The following is a 7,751-nucleotide window of genomic DNA, read 5'->3' as shown; positions in this document are numbered from 1 at the left end:
ATTTCATTCACATTAACACAACACTGAGTAAAATGGATGCAAAAAAAGTGTCTCCATCCCCATGACAGTGTAGCTTAAAAATGAAGAGTGGGACAACACTTTTCTTTTCTGTTCCTCAGAATGGAAAAGCTCACCTAGGAAAAATAGTGCTAAATGCTTTTCCCATAAAGCAGATACAAAGCAGAGCATAATTAAAATGTGTTGTGTTTGGTGTAAATGTAGGGTTTTTTTTAAAACACATCTATCCATCCATACACCTGTCTGTGTACAAACATATGCATGCATTGTGAAGTAGAAGGATTTCCTATATTAAAGTGTGTACACAGTCCAATTTTGAGCCCTTGTTAGCTTCTGCAAGGATTCCTGAAAAGCCACAGGTCTCTTGTTCATGCCAAATAAATTTTGCTTTGCTGAACTTCAGAACAGTTTCTCCTTGTTGTAACAGTCGTATGTTTTTGCTCCTGCTCTTTTCTTAGAGAAAACAGACTGCAAATATATATGGAAAATAAAAGCATAGGGCTCCTTTAAAAGTTACATTTTAAAACAAGTGTAACGGAACAGCTTCATTATAACTAGTTTGCCATTTCCCCAAGAAAACCTCTATGATAAATCTGAAGTGAGGCCCGATTTCAGAAGTTTCAGGAAACAATTCACAAACCTAACCTCAAAGATTCCCTTTTGCTCCCTGAAGCCTGGGGATCCAGCTGGGAGAAGAAGGATGAGCCATTTCAAAAGACTGCTCCCTCTTTTGTTAATATCTAATAAAAGGTATTGCCTCTACCCAAAGAGTTCATCTGCTTTTGTGCTTAGACTAACATGGCTACAGCCTAGACTCCTCTTTTGTTAATATTCATATTGAAGCCATTATCTTGCACTTCCAGTTCCAAGAGTCCAAGAGAGGGGACAGGCACCCTCCATTACTTACATCATTCCTTCTTCATACACGTGAGAGTGCCCCCAGTATAAGGTGTAGCATGGCCTGACACATGAAAAACTCCAGCCTCCCTCTTCCTAATTGAGGTATCCCAACAAGAGTATGCAGCACTTCTGTCCTGAAGGCTACCAGTCAAATTCTGGGTGAAATTCAAGGACAAGGAGTTTCACACTAAGGGCATGCAGTAAAGGACCTAGCCCCCAGGTCCTTCAGCAAAAGAATCCTAATTCATGGCACTCCCTCTCCTTTGCTGCTCCTTTGTGCAACCAGAGCTACACAAAGAAGCCAGCCTGTATGTGATGGACTGGTCCAAAGCCTAAGAACTGCCTCTCCTTTTCTGAGCCATTAGATAGCTGATGCTCACCAGGAACCGTAGGATTCTATGTCCCTAGTCTGAAGAGAGGCAGAAGACAGTTGTACCTTATAGACTAACTAGATCAGAGGTGCATAGTAAAACCTTTTGTAAGCATTAGGCTTACCTCATCAGGTGGTCTGAAGGGACCCAGGATAGAGCCCATAGGCCTGAGAAAACATGTGCTTTTGCTGGCAGGTTTGTGTCTTAAATTGGCTTTCTCCAGCAATACACTGCAGGTCAGAGCTGACCTGGTCAGTCTGACCTGCAAAAGGCATCGCCTCGTACAGAACTGTCCAAATCTGCTTTTTCAGCTTATTTCCCCACTTCTTCCCTCATTCTAGTAGATGTCAACAAAGGATGCATATTTGACAGACATAAAATGAAAGTGGGAGCCTTCCCACCAGTCTCTTATTGATTATTAAATGAAGCCAGGATCAGAACACATCGTGAAAAGTGCATTAGATGCTTTAAAGGGCTGGAATTTCTCCTTCAAAAATACGATGCCTTGAGGGTATTTGTGCTTCAGCCACAATTGCAGGTAAGGACTTGTTATGGTGACAGGAACAGGTATTCATTACATGTTATTCATAGCCTTACTATAGTAAGGTAAAGTAGCTCAACAGCCAATCAGTTTTATTCCTATTTTTCCTCAAAATCTTGACCCAAGAGTAAGCCTCAAGGTCAGATTTTGGCCCTTGTTAAACAGCTTTGCACTGCTATAGCAGCACATAGCAGAAATAAAGCAAGAAGAACTGCTGGTGTAGAGTAATCCTATATATACCATGACCTGCCTCGTCTCCATACTGTTTGGAAAGACTAGTGTCCACAGGAGGAATTGACTAAGCCTACCCTTGTACTTGGAAGGAAAAATGCTCCTTGTGCTATGCCCTTTGTGCACCTATATTTTAGGTGCCTTTCAACTAAATTGAAAAGGCACCCAATGAGATTTCAGCATCTCATTAATACATTAACAAACCCTTCATTTCACAGCATGCACTGTTAACGCAGATACTATTTTCATACCCTAGTGATAGCTAACAGCTCACAATGGGTCTGACCTTCCAGGCTCTACCAAGTAACCCCAAATTCCAATGTAAGTGGGAGGTGTTTTGCTGCTCCCAAGATTTTATCCTGGAAAATAAAATGTTTAGTCAGTGTTCTTCATTATGCAATTACTTCCTTAAACAATGTGCTCATGTCTGCAGGAGGAGGAGAGTGAAATAAAACATCAACCCAGCACTTCATTATTTTCACAGTCACTCTTCCTATGCATTCCCAATGCATCACCAAGAATAATGTCACTGGAAAGAGAAAGCACAGGATAAAGAAATTCTGACCCAAGCCCAAAGAATGCTGAAATGCCACAAGGAAATTGCCATAGGAAACTGCATACAGGCATCTCTCTCTTTTGTCTAGGTCTGTACATTTCCTGCAATGTCTAAAATAAAATGTAATTGGGTCTGAAACCTTTGCAAAGCCTGTGTTAAATGCTTCCACTCCCATGTGTCCCTAGAGAAGCAAATGGTGAGCTAGACTGCCCACAACCCTTGGAGCTCTGGGAAAAAAAGCTGGAGTGTGTTGAAAGGTCAGCACTAGTTCTGAGGACTAGGATAGCCAGACTGCAATACTCCACATGTGTTAAGAGGTAAAAGAAAGCCTGTGCCCAGGAAGTTTGCTGGAGAATCCAGAGAAAGAAGACACTGCTAGAGCCAACTCAGAGAAAAGATGGCTAAAAAAAAAAAAAAAAATTACATGTGCCCAGTGCTTTGGACCCATATGCTTCTCTAAGGGACACATGGAAGTGGAAGCATTTAACTACCTAGTGAACGTCCAGCTGGGGGTGCTTTATCAGCTTTCACCAAACAATTATTTAGTAATACATACCCAACAATCTGTGATACTTGGTTACAAGCTGCATCCAGTTTCTCTTCAGAGGTTGACATATCTACCACATGTAGGCTCAGAATCATTTTCCCTTCCTAGACATCTCCATCAATTTGCGTATTTTTAACTGCGGTAGCACAGGGTGCTTGTAGCAGGTCCAGGGATTTTTGTTTAGCTTAAACAGTTTTTCACAGTTCATAAAGGAGCGACTCTCAGTCCTGGGGTCACAAGATGCTGCTGGCTTTGCTCTGCTCCCTCCATAATACAGTGCAGTCTTCCTCTTCTTTCATGAGTTTCCTCTCCTGGTCTCAGGGCTGCTGGCTGCTGCCTCTAGCCTTGCAGCCCTGGGTCCTTTGCCAAACTCTGGGACAGTCCTTGACCTGATATTGCAGCCACCAGCCAAGTACCCACACCCACTCCTAGCTTCCTATCTAAGAGCCTTAGATGAATATAGATACACAGTTCTCACCATGTTACAGAAACTTGCAGAAAGTTTGCATTTCTTTGCTAGTTATGAAATAATTTTCCCTCAGGGACTTACAAATGTCCTGAACTATAGCGGGAGAGAGCTCTCTGAAGGTGCTGATTACAGCAAATGGTGCCGGAAGTCACTAACATGTGAAAGCCAAAGCCTGGGGAGAGGCCAAGCATTGGATGAATATGACAAGATGGTTCCTAGGTCTGAGTGTATACACTATGAAACTGCTGAAAATGCAAAAGTTTGTCAGGGTAAGAGTGGTGTTTTACATAGTGCAAAGGAAAAAAGAAATCTGGAAACTGCATCAGATAGGGCATGGGCATAGTTTCCCCTACCTAGGGATCTCTTCCTTTTTTCTCTCTGACCTCCTCCTACCTGTACCTACAATAAACCCACCTGTACCTTTTCAGCTTCCCCGTAGGCCAGCCCTTGTTCTTAGGGCCCTCCCACTGTACAGGACAGGGGCTGGCCCCCTGCTGGGGCCAGATCCCACCCCGAAGCTCTGTCAACCCCAGGGCGGCTGTATTATCTGGTACTCACCATACGGAGCAGTCCTCTGGTCTGTCTTGACCCGCATAGGTCTGCCACACAGCATTTGTCCATTAAACAGTTGCCACCATGTTCACGGTGTCCCTGGGATGGACAAATGTAACTGCCCCCATACCACAGCTTTCCCCAGCCTTGTTCCATCAGACTGCCCTGGCACCTGGGATACCCGTCTCAGCTTCCACCAGCACACTCCGAAGTCAAGGTTCCTCTCAACTACAGTGGTCCTCTGGCTACTGACCTTCCCTGCTGCAGTGGGTGTTCTCGCTGTCAGGCCTGGACTCCTTAGCTGTCAGCTCTCGGGACTCCGCTGCCCTTGCTGCAGGTTCTCTGTTGTCAGACAGGGTGCAGTCAGCCATCTTGAGTGGTGGCTTCTTCTTGGGGCCCCTAATTTTCATCGAGACCTATGGAGTCTCTGTCCTGTGGCAGTCTTACTGCTGGACAAGCCCGGTGAGGCTGACTCCCCACTTCTAGGACATTCTGTCTTTTCCTATGGCCCCTTCCCAGGTCAGTCTTCTCCCCACTCTTCCTCCATAGCTTTTTCCGGGAACTGTGCTTTTCACCAGATAGCTTCAGATAGCTTTATTTCTTGGATGATGAGCTTCTCCTTCTCTACAAGCTCCCACTGACTTTCCTTCAGCTTGTTCTCCACTTCCCAGATAAATCTTTCAGTAACTTGGCTTCTCCTCCCTGGACCTGGCCACCTCCCCATAAATTCCTGGACTCTGGTCTCCATGTTTTAGCTATGCTGAGCCAGAAGGTCCTTCTCCCTCTGCATGAGTGGCCAGGGCTGCCAGCTCTGCTTGTTTTCTCTGCTGGACTTCTTGCAGCTGCAGCAAAGCCCTCTCTCTCTCCTGGAGGGCCTTTTGCTGCTCTTTTCAAGGCAGCCAGCTGTCCCTCCAGGTCCTTTATGTTGGCCCTCTCTTCAGCCCCAGAGGCAATTGTAGTCACTTTCTTGTGGAGGGCTCACAGCCTCTCTTCCTACTCTTGGCTTCTCCCCCCCACCCCCGACTCCATCAAGATCAACTATGTGAGTTCCTTCTTTTCCTCTGCCCTAACAGCCAACAGGCACCTTAACTCCTTGCTTTTACTCTTGTAACCCAGGCAGTACTCCAAGAGGTACCCTCTCTCCAACTGAAGGGATCAAAGCACTGTGGGAGGTGTAGGGACTCTCCTCCCCCTATAGAGCAGAGCCAGACCACCAATGGGGACTTAGCCATATACCTTTTAATACTGGGAACATAACAGGCATAAATCAGAGGGTATAGTGGACACTACAATGCCCCAAGGGGGCAGGATTCAACAAAGGTTAGACCCATACAATTACTAACAAAACAGGGTTAACAAAATATAAAACTCAAACAGCAGAACAAACAATATGGGTTGGTGAAATATAAAAAGGCACAAAATGCAAAATCTCAAGGAAACATAGGGCCTTGGTACCTGGAGGGGGAGAAAACACAATGGCCCCTTCCCACTGCAAGCTGGGACTTGAACCTTGCTCTCCCACCTGGTAGGCAAGAACACTACCACGCAGCCACCACTGGTAGCACTGCTCCAGCCTGCTAGGGGTCTTGACCTTCCCGGAGCCTGGCCCCACATCGAGCTGCCCGGCCTCTGACTGGAGGAGCTGGAAGCAGAGCTGGGAACCCCTCAGGTTGCTGCTCAGATCCTTGCTGGAGCAGGGGAGCCTCTCCTGCTGGCTGCAGCCTCTCCTCCGGGATCCTGGAGCTCAGTGGGGGCCTCTCATGCCGGCTGTACACTGCGCTGCTAAGGGTCCCACTGCTGCCTGCAGGTCCTGCTCTTTCAGGCTCTTCTGGGGCACTGCTCCTGCCCCGCTAACTCAGCTCTGTGAAGCCCCTTCCTTATTGTTCCTCACTGGTCTCTCCTGAGTCAGCCCACGCTGCCCCTTTTATCCCTCTCCAGGTGATCCAAGGGGCCAATCGGGACACGGTGGGGGGTGAGTCTCTGGGGCCTGATTGGTGCGGAAAGGGAATCCCAAGTACTCCAATCATCTTTTGTCTTTCAAAACCCCTGGGCCAGGTTACTGCCAGCCAGCCGGTTGCACTCTCTTTAGCTCCAGCCAGCAGCTGCTGCTTCAAGGAAGCTGTTGTACCCTCAGCTTGCTCAGGCCTTTTGCATTCCACATCCAGCTCTGACTACAGGTGAGCCGCCTTCTTCGTGACCTCATTGGAGGAAAACTGAGACTTGAGTAGATCACATCTTAGCTCTGCTAGGATCTGCACTACTTTCTGCTCCTCACTTGCTGTTCTTCACCTCCCAGCAGAGGGCAGAGAGCTGCTCTCACTCCTTTAACAAGGCTCCTGCCTCCATGCTGGTACTCCTTCCACACTGCTGTAGTTCCCTCTATAACTGCCCAAGATCCCTTTAAACAGCTACAGTTTGCTTTCAATTATGACAATTAATTCTCATATCTCCTTACTTACTCCCATTTGCTGCAGTACTTTAAATGGCTGCAGTTTGTTTAAAGTGCTACCACCACCAGCCCCTTTAAACTGGTTGCCTACATTCTCTACCATATGTAATGGGTTCAGGGATTTTTGCTTAGCTTAAACAGCTTTTCAGTTCACAAGGGGGCTACAAATGGTCCTGGGGTCTGTTCCTAGATCCCAAGAAGATGCTGTTGGCTTTATGCTGCTCCCTCAGCAAAGTCTTCCTTCTCTCTCATAAGTTCCCTGTCCTGGTCTTGGGGCTGCAGCTTCCAGCTGTACAGCCCTGGGCCTTTTGCCAGACTCTGGGAGAGGCCTTGGCTCAATGTTGCAACTACCAAGCTCCTGCAACCTCTCTCTCCCTGAGAGTCTTTCTCCTAGCTTCCTCTCTAGGAGCCTTTTATCTTCCTGGAGGCCACCTAATTATTCTCTGCAGCTGGCCCACTTCTCCTGGGCAGCCCGCAATAGCTATCTACTGCCTTCAGCTGGGCTGTAGTCCTGCCAACCTGCAGACTCCTACAGCCAGGAGCATGCAGGCTGGTTGAAACTGCTGCCAGCCAACCTGCTACAGTACCACTGAAACATTATCTTCAAGAAATTCTCTTTAATTTTACTATATACTAAAGCTGCTGATCCTACTTTTCAAATCCAGTGCTGTTTCCTCTGAGATCAATTTACTACCCATCATAAAAATGAATATGTTTAATTATCTTATGATTTTAATTGAAATGTAGCAATAGCTGACAATTATATTAATGTTACTAAGTTGAACAGATGATCCAAACATTTAGGGAGTGGGTTTCTATTTGATCTGAACCCCAAGCTCCATTTACAACTATTGGAGTTGACCTAGAAAGAAACTATTTGTGGTTTCAGATTTGACCCAGGTTGGCAGCCACCTATCAAAATCGACCAAACCCATGAAACTTTTCCACGGTATAACAAAAATATCATAACAATAGTTCACAAGATTTTCATAGTTTCATAGTTTCTAGGGTTGGAAGGGACCTGAGCAGATCATCTAGTCCAATCCCCTGCCATGGCAGGAAAGAATACTGGGGTCAAAAGACCCCAGCAAGATGTTCATCCAACCTCCTCTTAAAC

The 7,751-nt window shown here is 46.4% G+C and overlaps 1 long non-coding RNA gene across 1 annotated transcript; it reads left to right on the top strand.

The window, feature by feature from the left end:
• Window positions 1-284: 284 nt before the first annotated feature.
• On the top strand, window positions 285-2,760 carry LOC109316766. Its single transcript, XR_002102915.1, has 2 exons — window positions 285-1,827; window positions 2,495-2,760. It is a non-coding gene; the product is annotated as an uncharacterized LOC109316766 (long non-coding RNA).
• The last annotated feature ends 4,991 nt before the right edge of the window (window positions 2,761-7,751 follow it).

Source organism: Crocodylus porosus, unplaced genomic scaffold, assembly GCF_001723895.1.
Source record: "Crocodylus porosus isolate Cpor-Errol unplaced genomic scaffold, CroPor_comp1, whole genome shotgun sequence".
NCBI lineage: Eukaryota > Metazoa > Chordata > Crocodylia > Crocodylidae > Crocodylus > Crocodylus porosus.
This window is presented reverse-complemented; position numbering and strand designations above follow the sequence as displayed.